The sequence below is a fragment of the Mirounga angustirostris genome, unplaced genomic scaffold (genome assembly GCF_029215605.1).
Source record: "Mirounga angustirostris isolate CCGP_5_RB_7025 unplaced genomic scaffold, mMirAng1.0.hap1 SCAF_3, whole genome shotgun sequence".
NCBI lineage: Eukaryota > Metazoa > Chordata > Mammalia > Carnivora > Phocidae > Mirounga > Mirounga angustirostris.
In genome coordinates this window covers 124,731,363-124,748,472 of record NW_026991711.1, presented here as the reverse complement: position 1 = coordinate 124,748,472, position 17,110 = coordinate 124,731,363, and the positions used below count along the sequence as shown (strand labels likewise).

Genomic DNA, 17,110 nt, shown 5'->3' with positions numbered 1-17,110 from the left:
GGCTTAACTGGCTGAGCCACCCAGGCACCCCCCCCAAAAGATTTTATTTTTATTTATTTTTGAGAGAGAGCGAAAGCATGAGGGGGCGTGCAGAGGGAGAAGGAGAAGCAGGCTCCCTGCTAAGCAGGGAGCCTGAAGCAGGGCTTGATCTCGGGACCCTGGGATCATGACCTGAGCCAAAGGCAGACGCTTAACCGACTGAACCACCCAGGCGCCCCAAATATTACTAGACTTTTTTTTTTTTTTTAAGATTTTATTTATTTATTTGACAGAGAGAGAGAGCACAAGTACGCAGAGAGGCAGGCAGAGGGAGAGGAAGAAGCAGGCTCTCCACTGAGCAGGGAGCCCGACGTGGGGCTCCATCCCAGAACTCTGGGATCATGACCTGAGCCGAAGGCAGCCACTTAACCGACTGAGCCACCCAGACGCCCCCAAATATTACTAGCCTTAATACGTTTCAGAACCAACAAGATTTCCTAGGCATGCAAATGAAATAGTGGGAGTGAAAATATGGCCGACTGGAAAAAGAAAGAAATAATTGCCAATAAGATTTTTGGCTTTGCAAAACTTCTTCATTCCATGTGCCTAGTATTTATTACCCAACCCATCATCAAATCAAATCATATTTGAGAGGTATCTCAAAGAGATCTGCCCAGAAGTAGTTCTGGAGGTCAATCCAGTACACTAACCTTTCTGCTCTCTCATACTCTAGCCTGCGGTTTTATTAGATGGATGTAATTCCTTTTGTTTTCCTATAGTTGCTTCATATTACCCACGTCTCCCTTTTGCATCATCATGTTTCCCTTTCTTGGATTATTACCACAACATACTCGGTAAATAAGATCCTTCTTTTCATTTTCTTCATTACTGCCATAAATTCTCTGCTTTTCACTCAGTGGAATTTTATTTGCTACCTATAATAATCTGCTACCATTTTTTAAAAAATATTTATTTGAGAGAGAGAGAGCACGAGGTCAGGAGGGGCAAAGAGAATCCAAGCAGACTCCCCGCTGAGCAGGGCGCCTGCGGTGGGACTCAAGCCTGCTGTGAGGCTCAGTCTCCAGACCTTGAGATCACAACCAGAGCTAAAACCAAGAGTTGGACATTTAACCGACTGAGCCACCCAGGCGCCCCTCTCCTGCCATTCTTTCTTTCTTTCTTTCTTTCTTTCTTTCTTTCTTTCTTTCTTTCTTTCTTTCTTTCTTTCTTTCTTTCTTTCTTTTTAACTGTACATTTGACTTTATTTTTTTTTTATTCTTATGATAATCCCCATACATTACATCATTAGTTTTAGATGAAGTGTTCCATGATTCATTGTTTGTGCATAACACCCAGTGCTCCATGCAGAATGTGCCCTCCTCAATATCCACCACCAGGCTAACCCATCCTCCCACCCCTCTCCCCTCTAGAACCCTCAGTTTGTTTTTCAGAGTCCATCGTCTCTCATGGTTCGTCTACCCCTCCGATTTCCCCCGCTCCATTCTTTCTTGATCTGGCTTTAGTCATGCTTTTGTTTCAGAACAACTCCACAAAACTGTTCTTATCAGTGTCCCTGATGACTTCTGTGACTTCAGTCAGTTCTCAATTCTCACTTTCTTGACTAAACCTGTTGCATTTAACAAAGTTTATCACTCTGTCCTCCTTTAAACTTTCTTTTCCTTTCCCTTCCACAATTTCATATTTTGTTTTTCCTCCTAGTTTTCTGTTTTTCCTTTCTTTGCTGGTTTCAAGTTTCCACCCATACCCCAGGCCTCACTCCTTGCACAACTTCTGTTCTTTCACTATAACTGTCTTGGTGAAATAATTCAACACCCTGGATTTAGATAGCACTGAGATGCTAATGACTCCCAAAGTTGCTTATTCCATTTTTTAAGCAGATTTTTTTTCTATTGAGGTATAATTGATGTATAACATATTTAATAGTATTTATATATGATGTGAAATAATCACCCCATTAAGTCTGCTTAACATCTATCACCACACATAGTTACAAATTTTTTTTCTTGTGATGAGAACTTTTAAGATATATTCCCTTAGCAACTTTAAAATATGCAATATAATTTACTATCCATGTTACCATGCTCTACATTACATCTCATGACTTATTTCTTTCATAACTGGAAGTTTGTAACTTTTTTTTTTTGAGATTTTTATTTATTTGACAGACACAGTGAGAGAGAGAACACAAGCAGGGGGAGTGAGAGAGGGAGAAGTAGGCTTACCGCGGAGCAGGGAGACCGATGCGGGGCTCGATTCCAGGACTCTGGGATCACGACCTGAGCCAAAGGCAGACACTTAATGACTGAGCCACCCAGGCACCCCAGAAGTTTGTAACTTTTGACCTCTTCACCCATTTCACCTGTTCTCCCACTCCTGGGTCTGGTAACCGTCCATCTATTCTCAGTATGTATGCATTTCTTTTTCTTTTTCTTTTTTTTTTTTAGATTTTCTACATATAAGTGAGATCATATGGTATTTTTCTTTCTCTGACTTAGTTCATTTAGCATAATGCCCTTAAGGTCCGTCCATTTTGTCACAAATGGCAATATTTCTATTTTATGGCTGAGTAATACTTCATTGTACACATGTACATTTTCCTTATCCATTCATGCATCAATGCATACTTTGGTTGCTTCCTGACTATTGTAAATAATGCTGCAATAAACATATATATCTGGGGGTGAGAGTTAGTATTTTTTATTTTCTTCTAATACCCGGAATCGGAATTGCTAGATCAAAGGGTAGTTCTATTTTTCATTTTTTGAGGAACCTCCATATTGTTTTCAGTAGTGGCTGCACCAATTTACATTCTTAACCAACAGTACATGAGGGTTCCCTTTTCTGTACATCTTTGCCAGTACTTGTTATTTCTTGTTTTTTGATAACAGCCATTCTAACAGGTGTGAGGTGCTACCTCATTGTGGTTTTGATTTGCATCATCTTGATGATCATTGATGTTGAGCATCTGTGGACCATCTGCATATCTTCTTGAAAAAATGTCTATTCAGATCCTCTGCCCATTTTTAAATCAGATTGTTTCTTTTTTTGCTACTGAGTTGTAGGAGTTCTTTCTATATTTTGGATGTTAACTTCTTATCAGATATATGATTTGCAAACATTTTCTCCCACTCAGGTTGCCTTTTCATTTTTTTTTTATGATGGTTTCCTTTGCTATATGGAAGCTTTTTAGTTTGATTTAGTCCTACTTGCTTACTTTTACATTTGTTGCCTTTGATTTTGGTGTCAAATCTAAAAAAATGATTGCTAAGACCATTTGCAAGGAGCTTATGACCTATGTTTTCTTCTAGGAGTTTCAGGTTTTATGTTCAAGGCTTTAATCCATTTTGAGTTGATTTTTGTATATGATGTAAGATAGTGATCCAGTTTCTTTCTTTTGCTTGTAGCCATCAAGTTTTCCCAATACCAGTTATTAAAGAGATTGTTCTTTCCCCATTGTTTATTCTTGCCTCCATTGTCACAAATTAGTTGATTGTATATGCATGGGTTTATATCTGGGCTTTCTATTTTGTTCCATCGATCTTTGTGTCTTGGTTTGTTTTTATGCCAATACCATACTGTTTCGATTACTGTAGTTTGGTAATATAGTTTGAAATCAGGCAGTGTGATGCCTCCAGCTTTGTTCCTCTTTTTCAAGATTGTTTGGCTATTTGGAGTCTTTTGTAGGTACATACAAATTTTAGGATTTGTTTGTTCTATTTCTGTGAAAAATGCTATTAGAATTTCAATAGAGATTGCACTGAATGTGTAAGTTGCTTTAAGTAGTATGGACATTTTAACAATATTAATTCCTCCAATCTGTAAGAATGGCATGGAATATTTTTTCCATTTATTTGTGTCTTCTTCGGTGTCTTATAGTTTTCAGTGTACAGGTCTTTCACCTCCTTGATTAAATTAATTCCTAGGTTTCTTTGTTTCCTTTTTGATGTAGTTGTAGTTATAAATGGGGTTGTTTTCTTAATTTCTCTTTGTGATAGTTTGTTATTTGTGTATAAAAATTAAACAGCTTTTTGTATATTGATTTTGTATTCTACAACTTTACTGAATTTGTTATTTATTACTTCTAGTAGATTTTTTTGGTGGAGTCTTTAGGATTTTCTTTCTTTTTTTTTAAAACATTTTACTTATTTATTTAGACAGAGACATAGTGAGAGCAGGAACACAAGCAGGGGGAGTGGGAGAGAGAAAAGCATGCTTCCTGCTGGGCAGGGAGCCCAATGCAGGGCTCGATCCCAGGACCCCAGGATCATGACCTGAGCTGAAGGCGGACGCTTAGGACTGAGCCACCCAGGCGCCCCTAGGATTTTCTATTTTTAGTATCTTGTCATCTGCAAGCAGAGACAGTTTTACTTTTCCATTTCTGATTTGGATGCCTTTTATTTTTCTTTGTTGCCTAACTGGTCTAGCTAGAGCTTCCGGTACTATGTTGAATAAAAATGGGGAGAATTGTCATACTTATCTCTTTCATCTTGTTCCTGATCTTAGAGGAAAAACTTTTAGTTTTTCACAATTGAGAATGATGTTTGTTGTGGGATTGTCATATATGACCTTTATTATGTTGAGGTACATTTGTTTTATACCCATTTTGTTGAGAGTTCTTAATCATAAATGGTTGTTGAATTTTGTCAAATGCTTTTTCTACATCTATTGAGAAAATCATATGATTTCTATCCTTTATTTTATTAATGTGGTGTATTATATGACTGATATATGGATGTTGAAGCATCCATGTATCCCAGGGATAAATCCCACTTGATCATGATGTATGATCATCTTAATATATTGTTGATTTTGGTTTGTTAATATTTTGTTGAGGACTTTTGCATTTCTGTTCATCAGATTCATTGGACTGTAATTTTGTTGAAGTGTCCTTGTGTGATTTTGTTATCAGGGTAGTGCTGGTCTCATAAAATGAATTTGGGAGTGTTCCCTCCTCCTCTTCTATTTTTTTGAAAGAGTTTGAGAAGGACCTTTTCTTTTTTTTCAATGTAATAAATTTATAAGCCTGGAGTTTTTCCCCCTGAACTCAAGCTCTCATACCAACTGCTTTTTTTGGCACCTATACGTACAGTTTATTAGACATCTCAAATTTAATATTCTCAATGTTAAACTTGAAGGACCAACATTACCCAACTTTAAGATATACAATAAACCTACAGTAATCAAGACAGGGTGGTATCGGCACAAGAATAGACAAATAGATCAATGGAAAAGATTGGAAAAGCCAGAAATAGATCTATATCAATATAATCAGTTGATCTTTGACAAAGCAAAGCAATAATAAAATGAAGCAAGGATAGTCTTTTCAGAAAATGGAGCTGTAATAACTGGGCATTCACATGCAAAAATGAATCTAGGCACAGACTTTACATCCTTTATAAAAATTAATCTAAAATGAATCACAGACCTAAAATGAAAAAGCAAAACTATAAAACTTCCAGAAGATAACATAGGATAAAACCTAGATGACTTTGGGTATGGTTATGCCTTTTTAGATATAACACTAAAGCCACGATTTATGAAAGAAGTAATTGTTAACTTCATTAAAATTCAAAACTCTGTCTATGAAAGACAATTACAAGAGAATGAGAAGACAAGACCCAGAATGAGAGAATATATTTGCAAAAGACACACCTGTTAAAGGACCATTATCCAAAGTGTATAAAGAACTCTTAAAACTCAATAATAAGAAAACAATCTAATTTTAAAAGGGGCCAAAGATCTTGACAGCTCACCAAAGAAATCATTATGGCAAATAAACACATGAAAATGCTCTACATCATACATCATCAGGGAAGTTAAAACTAAAACAATGAGATACTACTGCACACCTATTAGATTGTCCAAAATCTGAAACACTGACAACATCAAATGCTGGAGAGGATGTGGAGCAACAGAAACTCTCATTCATTGCTGGTGGGAATGCAAAATGGTACAGCCACTTTGGAATACAGTTTGGCAGTTTCTTACAAAATTAACCATATTCTTACCATACATTTTACCCAACATGCTCCTTGGCATTTACTCAAATTATTTGAAAACTTATGTCCACAAAAAAGGTTGAAGTTTCAATCATGATTACCAAAACCTGGAAGCAACCTAGATCTCGTTTAGTAGGTGAATGGATAAATAATCCAGAAAGGGACTCTTATTCAGTATTATGAAGAAATGAGTTATCAAGCTATGGAAAGACATATGAGGAACCTTAAATGCATATTACTGAGTGAAAGAAGATAATCTGAAAAGGCTGCAGACTGTATGATTCCAAGCATATGACATTCTGGAAAAGGCAAAACTGGGCATAATAAAAAGATCAGTGTTTGTCAGAGGTTCAAAGGGTAGGAGGGAGGAGTTAGGTGCAGCACAAAGGATTTTAGGGCAGTAAAATTAATCTGTATGATATTATATTGGTAGATGCATGTCATTATATATTTGTCCACACCCATAGAATGTATAATATCAAGAGTGAACCCTAATGTAAAGTATGTACTTTGCATGATAGTGATGTGTTAGTGTTGGTTCATAAATTTTAACAAATGTGCCACTTTGATGGAGCATGTTGATAACAGGTATACATGTGTGGGGCCAGGGAAATCTCTATCATCCTATCAATTTTGTGAACTTAAAACTACTCTGAAAAATAAAATCTGTAAAAGCAAGCAAGCAAGCAACCAACCAACCAACCCATATGACTTAGAGTCTTTGCAGTAGCCTAAAAGACCCCACATGATCTTTCTTATAGCCCCTTACCAGTCTCAGGTCACTTCTTATTACATTTCCTATAGTTACTCTGGGCCAGCTACATTAGACTCCTTGGTGTGTCTTGTATACATAACAGGTAAACTCCTGCTTTAAAACATTTGCATTTGCTTTTCCTTCACATAACCTTATGGATTGTTCTCAGCTCTTTCAAACCATTGCTCCAAAGTATTCTTTTGTACGGCACCCTAACCAAAATTGCAAACCCTCCACCCTGCACTCCCTATCCCTTTTTTTGTTGTATTTTTACCCTTGGCACTTAATGGCCTTCAAATATTTTTATTGTACTTTTCTCTCCTAAAGAATGAAAGAATTATTTTTTGTTTTTCTTTCTACCAGTGAATAACATCTAGACAGCACTTGGCACATTAAGTAGACCCTGAATATGTTTTTTGTGTGGGTGGAATAAATGAATCTCATTGTACTATTACACTTGATTTACTTGTCTTCATTCCACTAGACTCTATGCTTCCTGAGAGGCAAATGCTACAACTTCTGTGTCTGTTTCTTCAGTATTTAGCACACGTGGTTGTATTACATTTGTTCAATTTACAAAAGAATATACTCATTTTATACAGGTATGATCATAACAAAATTACACATTGGAATTTTTTCTCTTATGTTTATAGGTACTTTTTTGGTTGCTATGTATTCTACATAATTATACACATTACTTTGTTAACTTTCAAAATTCTTGTGAAAAGTAGGCCAGTCATAAAATAACATTGAAACATTTTCTTGAGTTGCTATTTAGTCATTTATTTAACTATTGATTATTATGAGCATTTAAGTTTTTTAACTTGTATTTTTTTTTTAAAGATTTCATTTATTTATTTGAGAGTGAATGAGAGAGAGAGAGAGAGCACAAGCAGGGGGAGTCAGAGGGAGAGGGAGAAGTAGGCTTCCTGCTGAGCCCGGAGCCGGATGTGTGGGGCTCCATCCCAGGATCCTGAGTCTGTGACCTGAGCTGAAACCAAGAGTCGGACGCTTAACAGCTGAGCCACCCAGGTGCCCCCAGAAAGATAAATATTTAAGATCTTTTAAAGATACATTTAAGATCATTTAAAGATACACTTAAGTCTATCAGTTAAATGTATTCCCCTTTGACTCTGCCAATTGCCATTTCCAGAATCACTCAAAAAGTTTGCTGTGTATTCTTTTAGACCTTTTTTATGCATATGACTACATATATATACAAAAGCTAAATTAACAAAAACTAGTTGATATATGTATTATTCTGTAGTTTATCTTTTTTATCTTGGGTCCCAGAAATCTACTGTGTCAATATATAAAATGTCTTCTTTGTAAAAATCATGCTATGATGTATAATCTTTTAATTATTCCTCTATTGACAGACATTTAGTTTGTCTAATTATGAGAAATGGTGGGTTACACAAAGTTAAATATTTTCTTTTCTGCAGTACGGTGCATTAGGATTCTTCAGAGAAGGTAAATGGTATGCAGAATTTCCTGAACTTGTTTTACCAATAGAACCTTTATTTTCATGGAGCATATAATTCTTCCAAAGACATATCACTGATGCTGCATTAGATATATCTGGAGCTCTAGTCAGTCTTCTTGTTTTACTTATAGTGAAATTGAGACTGAGTAAATGGAAAATTGGAACCATACTCTGTTTCTTGACTGTTTTTCCATGTTTCTCCTGATGCTTTGAATTTAATCTTCATTTAATACTTTTTCCTGAATTCAAATAGGAAAGTTATGCACTAGGATTTTTCATAAGGGGAAAAAGTAGTTTTCATGTGTTGATACTAGGAAAAGTTAACGCTTGTATGTTTTTAGGTTTTTCTTTATATCATTATGGGATATCTTGGTAGGTAATTAGTGACTAGTGAAGACAAGGTTTCAACTAGTTTGATAAAACTTTTCTTTCTTTTTTAAAAAAGATTTTATTTATTTATTTATTTATTTATTTATTTATTTATTTATTTATTTATTTATGGAGAGAGAGAGAGAGCTGGGGGAGGGACAGAGGGAGAGGAAGAAAGAGAATCTCAAGCAGACTCTGCACTGAGTGGGGTTCCCAAAGCAGGGCTTGATCTCAAGATCCTGAGCATCATGACCTGAGTTGGAATCAAGAGTCGGACACTTAACCAACTGAGTCATTGAGGCCCCCCTCGATACAGCTTTTCTTAAATAACTTAAAGTCCTCTGACATAAATGAACTAGTTCCTTTCTCATGTTTGAATAATTCTTTCAATTACTTTAAGAGTCACTTGAAAAGCAGTATTAAGTTTCATCGTGCCTAGTAAATTTCTTAGCAATTTCTTTTGCCTTTCTCTTCCTCATTCAGGTTAGTAGTTTTATTTTTTGCAGTATTTAGGAGGACTCTAGTCATAATTTTAGATATGTTTTATAATAGAGATACCGTTGAATCTTTTTGCCATAATTGGTCTTACTTTTGCCTTTCCCTGAGTTGTCAAGTTCTTCTAATCTTAGGGTACAATTCAAAGTATGTTTTCTTTTGCTCACGTAATGTTTGCTTGGATCAGTTATTTTGTGCAATGACCAGTCATTGGAGGAAGAATTGATATTCCTCTTTTAGTTCTGTAATTGTTTTTTAAAGTATGCATAGTCCTATAGAAAGTTTAAGTAATACATAAAGAATTTATGTAAGAAAGGTAAGTCACTTAAAATCCTTCTATCTGGAGGTCAGCACTGTAACATTGTACTAATATTGAACTTTCTTCTCTGTAAGTATACACACATACATTTATAAATACAAGGTCATACTCTATTGACTTGTAATTTTCCATTTTACTCAAGAAAGTATGTTGTGGAGCACTTTTCTTCTCATGAATATAAAGAATATAAATCACTTCACAGTCACTACAAAGTCATTTTATGGATATACCCTAATTCAATTAATGCTCATTAATAGACATTTGGATGGGCTCAAAGTTTTCCAAATTATGAATAGTTCCCACTTGAACATTTTTGTAGATTTGGCTTTACGCTCTTGTGATTATTTTTGTAGTGTAATTCCTAAAAGAGAAATTGCTGGATCAGAATTTTGGTACTTGTTGCCAAAAGGCTTTCCAAACAATGGTAACAATTTATTCTCTCTAAAATTATATGAGAGTGTACTTGCTGCCACATCTTACTCAATTCTGGGTACTTTTTTTTTTTTAAAACCTTCGATAATCTGGTGCATAATGATGATTGAAGATTATTCAAATTTGTATGTCTTTGATTATTAGTCAGATTTAATATATTTGTAGGTAATGGCCACTTTTTTTATACACTTTTTTTATATGTTCACCCAACATGGGGCTCAAACTAACAACCCGGAGATCAAGCATCACCTGCTCCACTGACTGAGCCCTCCACATGACCCATCTAATGGCTACTTTCGGGTTTTTTTCTGTAAATTTTCTGTTAACATCTTTTGCTCATATTGGTATTATGCTGTTAGGACTTGGCATATATTTATTTCATCCTCACAAGAATCCTTTGAGATAGGTTCTATATCTGTTCCATTTTACAGTTGAGGAAGACCTGTGTAATGCTCAGCACTAGCAGGTCTGCCAAAGTCTTGGATTGGTGGCTCATATCCATCAGCTCGTTCAACTTTAGCACTGGTCTCATCCTCAGTAGCTTTTCCAGGACTACTACCTTCACCATGAAGCTTTATGAGCTTTCCCAATTCAAATTTGGGCTTCTTCAGCATTTTTACTTTTCTAACAAAGACATCATGGAGTGGATAAATAGACTAGCAAGGCTTTTCTGTCTTTTCTGATGGTGTCTGGAATCAATTTATTGACCACTTCTTTCAGTCATTTGTCTGCACCTCTTGGGTTATGATTTCCATCACCTGTTTCCAAATTTGGCAGACCTGCTGGTGCTGAGCATAAGAGGTCTTCCGATCTGATTGTTGTGTTTTTTAGTAAAACCAACACAAAATAGACAAAATAACCATCGGTCGTCTTAACGTTAACATGAGCTTCAATCATGGTCTGCCATTTTTTGACCATGGAGCACATTTTGTCACAGGTAAGAACCATGCCAAGGAAATTAGTCAGTTTTTGCCCTGATCATCCTCAGTTGTAAATGCAACTTCATCATTCTGCAGATCAGCAAGGCTCACTTCAAAAACACGACCCTTGAGGCCATCAGATGTGATTTTGGTGCCTTGAGTTCTTGTGACTAGTGTTTTTCTAATAATTCTTATATTGAACATAACTGGTGCTTTCACATCATACCAGTCTTTCTTAGAAAATAAATCAACCACTTTCTTCTTGGCTCCCTTTCTGCTGCCTTTTGTAAGCCTCTTGTTCTTGCTGTCATGGCACTGCTTAGGGAGCCAAAAGGGTTTCTTTCATATTCTTATTTCTTCCTCAGTACTTCAGTTTTAATTGTTAACTGTATAAGTTTTGATATTTCTTAGGACAGACCTCTCATCTTTGCTTACTTATTTCAGAATTCTTCTGTTAGTTGTTTTTTCACATATATTTTGACCACTTTTGTCATTCCTAGATATTAATCCTTTGAGTTTTGACTGGGGTTGGACTAAATTCACAAATTCTAATTCATTCTATTTTTATTTCATTTTTTAACTTACAGAGTGAAATTTTCCTGGGACTAGAAAGTAGTCATTCATTCTTGTTTCCTGGTGTATCTTTTCTTCATTAATCTCTCACATATTGGGTTTATTTCATGGCTTTTAATGGCAAAATTTTTATCCAGCTTTTTGTTCTGGTTAAGTCATCTTCATATAAGGGCAGATTTATAAAGACCTACTATTTGCTTAAGAATATACAGGTAGATTCTTCTTGACTTCTTTCCCTGTTTATCTGGGTACTATTTTGTATCTTGAAGGCTTTGATAATAGAGGTTTATTCAGTCACTTCGTTCCTCATTCAACAGCCTGAGAGGTTAGGGAGGGAACTTGATCTTTGTTTTTGTTGATTGTTATTTTGTTTTCTTTGTGACCATTGCATTCATATGTAGACTCATACCTTTGGAAAAACTGCCTGCCCAGACCCCAGTTCTGCTTTTACTCCCACTTTATTTTATTTTATTTTTAAGTAATCTCTACACCCAACGTGGGACTCACAACCCCAAGCTCAAGAGTTGCACGCTCCACGAGCCAGCCAGGTGCTCCAGGTGCTCCTTTACTTCCACTTTATGAGTGCCTACTTGGTGAAAGATAGTTTTGAAAATTTGCCCTGCTGCCTAAGAGCATTTTATCTGATAAGACTATGTATCCATATATGCTCCTAACCCCTTACCACCCCTGCAAACAATTGCAGCCTCTATTGCTATTATTTTATAGCTGTGAAAAAACCCTAAGGAGATTGGTGTTTACCTTTCCTATAATGTTTCTCCTTATATATTGCCAATTTGAGAGATTCTTCCTCCACCTACACCCCAGAATCAGAGCAAGCCCTGACCACTCTTTGGAATCTGGGTCAGAGGTGAATGCTGAGTAGTGGCTATACTCATTCTCTTTTAGCTGTGCTTCTGCAACAGTGAATGTTTTTTGATCAGTGGCAAGGGTAAGAATATCCCCATGTAGTGGACCAGTATTTTCCATGGCTCTCTTTAGTCTTCATTCCTTATTCCTAACACATTTGATCCTTTACTGGTTCTAGATTATAATTACAATGAATCAGGCTAAAAAACTTCTCAGTGAAGAGCTTATCTTGAAAGAGTCAAGGGGTACCTGGGTGGCTCAGTCGGTTAAGCGTCTGCCTTCAGCTCAGGTCATGATCCCAGGATCTGGGATCAAGCCCCACATCGGTCTCCCTGCTCAGTGGGGAGCCTCCATCTCCCTCTCCCTCTGCCACACTCCCTGCTCATGCTCTTTGTCTCTAATAAATAAATAAATAAAATATTAAAAAAAGAGTCAGAACTGATATGTGTTATAGTATTTACTATTTGCTCTCCTGTTAGTTCTTCTATACCTGCCCCAAACAAAAAGCTTTTATTTTTTGAAGTCTTTTATCTTTTTAAAATTTTAATTCCAGAATAGTTAACATATAGTGTTATATTAATTTCAGGTGTACAATACAGTAATTCAGCACTTCCGTATATCACCCAGTGCTCATCACAGCAAGTGCACTCCTTAATCCCCATCACCTATTTCCCACCATTCCCCCCACCCACCTCCCCTCTGGTAACCATCAGTTCAAAACAAAAAGCTTTTAAAATCATTGTCTGATTCAGTGTTTTTGGTGTAGTAGAAATTTTGGAAGTAGAACATGTTTGCTCATTGTGGAGCAGACAAAATGAAGTGCCAAGGTACCTATGGTCCTATGAGGTATCTAGCAGGTATTAGAGATAATCTTGATGATTGAGATGTAGTAGTATGGTCACGCAGTGCTGCTTTGGGTTCTGTATAACAACTTTTCATATTTCTTTTCACTTGTTCCTGTGACATGACCAAGAGAAATCCTTACCATTGTTTAGGTTTGGGACATGGTGGCGTTTAAGTCCTTTGTAGTCTGCCACTTTGCTGTCTATATAATGTTGGTAAATCTAATCTGTCTATAAGCTTCAATTTCCTTTTGTGTGATGATACATGCTTTATGTACTTCACTGATATATTAAGAAGTAATATGAAAAAATATAAATTATCTTTATTGATTGTAAAATTTCATACAGATAAATAAGATTTGTGCTAGGATACTATAAAGCAGTTATAGGAGACAGTGTTGGATTTCTATCAGAAGATTCTTTTCCTACCTGCATTAAGACCTTACATTAGTATAAAGTCTAATTTACCTTCTTGTAATATATATTATATTGTTTATAGAGTTAATAATGATTATATAAAGCAAAAACCAAGGATGGTATATAATGTGAGAAAGCAACACTATTTTAGCAGTCTAAATGTGATTTAGCACAAGTACATTAATATTGTGGGAATGGGTTTTTGTCTGAATGTATAACTTCTAATATACTAAAGCTTAGATTTTGTTCAGAGTTAATATAGAAATGGATGAAGAAAAGGATTCCAATCCATATGTTCATAATTTGTATTAACCATATTATCATACTTCCTTCTCATTGTTATAAAGTGAGACTAATATAATAATAATAATAATAATAAATAAAAATTACAGCTGAAAGGAAAATTAAGATTAAAAAATAATGAAGGGTACCTGGGTGGCCCAGTCAGTTGACCATCCAACTCTTGACCTCAGCTCAGGTCTTGATCTCAGGGTTGTGAGTTCAAGCCCCTCATTGGGCTCCGTACTGGGTATGGAGCCTACTTTAAAAAAAAAAAAAAAAGAAATATAAAACAAAAAGGCTACTGAAAAATTAAAACAATGAAGCAGCAAAGAAGAAAGTAAATCAGAAGTAACATAAAATAATTCTAAAAGGATAGAATGAAAATAAAGCACTGATAGAATCTGGCAAGTAACAGCAAAGGAAACAGTCAACTAAACCAAAAGACAACCGACAGAATGGGAGAAGATATTTGCAAATGACATATCAGATAAAGGGCTAGTATCCAAAATCTATAAAGAATTTATCAAACTCAACACCCAAAGAACAAATAATCCAATCAAGAAATGGGCAGAAGACATGAGCAGACATTTCTGCAAAGAATACATCCAAATGGCCAACAGACACATGCAAAAGTGCTCAACATCACTCGGCATCAGGGAAATCCAAATCAAAACCTCAATGAGATACCACCTCACACCAGTCAGAATGGCTAAAATTAACAAGTCAGGAAATGACAGATATTGGCGAGGATGTGGAAAAAGGGGAACCCTCCTACACCGTTGGGAATGCAAGCTGGTGTAGCCACTCTGGAAAACAATATAGAGTTTCCTCAAAAAGTTGAAAATAGAGCTACTCTACGACCCAGCAATTTCACTACTGGGTATTTACCCCAAAGATACAAATGTAGTGATCCGAAGAGGCATGTGCACCCCAGTGTTTACAGCAGCAATGCCCACAATAACCAAACTATGGAAAGAGCCAAGATGTCATAAACAGATGAATGGATAAAGAAGTTGTGGTGTATATATACAATGGAATATTATGCAGCCATCAAAAAACCCGAAATCTTGCCATTGGCAACGACATGGATGGAACCTAGAGGGTATTGTGCTAAGCAAAATAAGTCAATCAGAGAAAGACAAGTGTCATATGCTCTCACTGATATGAGGAATTCTTAATCTCAGGAAACAAACTGAGGGTTGCTGGAGTGGTGGGGGGTGGGAGGGATGGGGTGGCTGGGTGATAGACATTGGGGAGGGTATGTGCTATGGTGAGTGCTGTGAATTGTGTAAGACTGACGAATCCCAGACCTGTACCTCTGAAACAAATAATACATTATATGTTAAAAGAAGAAGAAGAAGAAGATAGTAGGAAGGGGAAAATGAAGGGGGGAAATTGGAGGGGGAGACGAACCATGAGAGACTATGGACTGAGAAACAAACAGAGTTTTAGAGGGGAGGGGGGTGAGGGGATGGTTAGCCTGGTGATGGGTATTAAGGAGGGCACGTACTGAATGGAGCACTGGGTGTTATACGCAAACAATGAATCATGGAACACTACATCAAAAACTAATGATGTAATGTATGGTGACTAACATAACATAATAAAATTAAATTTAAAAAAATTAAATGCAAAAAAAAAGATTCTGGCAAGTATCAGACACAGAAGTTGACATTTTATTCATTCTGCTATTACTGAATTATGTTTGTCAATCACCACACTGGCTGAATCAATAGAAAACCCATTCATTTTGACCCATGAAATGTTAGTCAGCAAGGACTGAATTCAATGATGCAAAAAAATGTTTTCAGCATTTATAATATTAATAAACAAACATTGCTAGAGGCAATTTCCTGGAAGTTCTGAATCTTAATCAAAATTACTGACCAGATACAGAACGTCCTGATGTAACTGACCCCATTATATTTATCCAGTTTCATGAAAGGCACAGATCTGACAGTTTTCACAATTTAGGTGTAATAAACTGACAGTACTTTGAAATTACATGTATTTTTTGGGCGCCTGGGTGGCTCAGTTGCTTAAGCGACTACCTTCGGCTCAGGTCATGATCCTGGAGTCCCGGGATCGAGTCCCGCATCGGGCTCCCTGCTCGGTAGGGAGTCTGCTTCTCCCTCTGACCCTCCTCCCTCTCATGCTCTCTGTATCTCATTCTCTCTGTCTCAAATAAATAAATAAAATCTTTAAAAAAAAAAAAAAGAAATTACATGTATTTTTGTATTTTACTTTTGTAAGTTACATGTTAATAATTTCTTATATTCTTTAGTGTTATGCATTAGAATTCCATATTTAGCTTCTACCTATTAGGCACAATTTTTAACTCTTTACATAAAATTTCAAGCTGCAAAAAAGCTGCAAGAATAAGAATAGTGTAGAACACCTAGTATAGCTTTTATCCCGTTTTCCAAATTCACCTTTTTCTTTTTTGTTCTGAACCTTTGAGAGTAACAGCTCTTTACCCCTAAACGTTTTGGTGTGTATTTTTTTCTTTTTTTTTTTTAAAGATTTTATTTATTTATTTGACAGAGCAAGAGAGCACAAGCAGGGGGTACAGTAGAGGGAGAGGGAGAAGCAGGCTCCCTGCCAAGCAGGGAGCCCAATGCGGGGCTCAATCCCAGGACCCTGGGATCATGACCTGAGCCAAAGGCTGACGCTTAACCATCTGAGCCACCCAGGTGCCCCTTGATGTGTATTTCTTAAGAATAAGGGTACAGTTATCATCTTCAGAAAAATTTAAAGTTTACAAAACTCTAATCTCCTGTGCATATTTTAATTTTTACTAGTTTACCGGATATTTTCCTTTTTGGTTTTTCTTCCATTCAATACGGAATCCAGTCCAGGATCAAGCTTTGCAATTAATTGTCATTTTTCTTTGGTTTCCTTTAATCTATAACTTCTCTATAGCTTTTCTTTATCATCTTTAACATTGATGTTTTTGAAGAAAATATCTTCTCCCATTTCTTTTTAATTGAATGCCCCTCATTTGGGTTTGTGTGATATTTCCTCATGGTTAGAGTCAGATTATGCATTCCAGGCCAGAATACTACAGAATACTTGCATTGTAAGTGACCAGCTTTATGTTCCATTCATTGCAATTAACTCGTTGAACTTTCTTTCTGCCTAGCTCTTTTACTCACTTGTTGTACTGCACACAATCAGGATGTTAACAGTGTTTTTAAAAGAACATATGGTGTTACGGGGATTGATGGTGGTGATGGCTGCACAAAAATGTGAATGTACTTAGTACCATTGACGTCTACACTTAAAACTAAGATGGTAAATTTTGTTTATTTTAACACAATTTAAAAATGGGAAAGAAAAGAACATATGGTAGACC

The 17,110-nt window shown here is 36.2% G+C and overlaps 1 protein-coding gene and 1 pseudogene across 18 annotated transcripts in view; one reads left to right on the top strand and one right to left on the bottom strand.

Moving 5' to 3' along the window:
• The window catches only part of BAZ2B (bromodomain adjacent to zinc finger domain 2B), a 305,426-nt gene that overhangs the window by 37,268 nt on the left and 251,048 nt on the right, over positions 1-17,110 (top strand). The window lies entirely within an intron of this gene.
• LOC123839119 (small ribosomal subunit protein eS1-like) lies at positions 10,280-10,978 on the bottom strand (annotated as a pseudogene).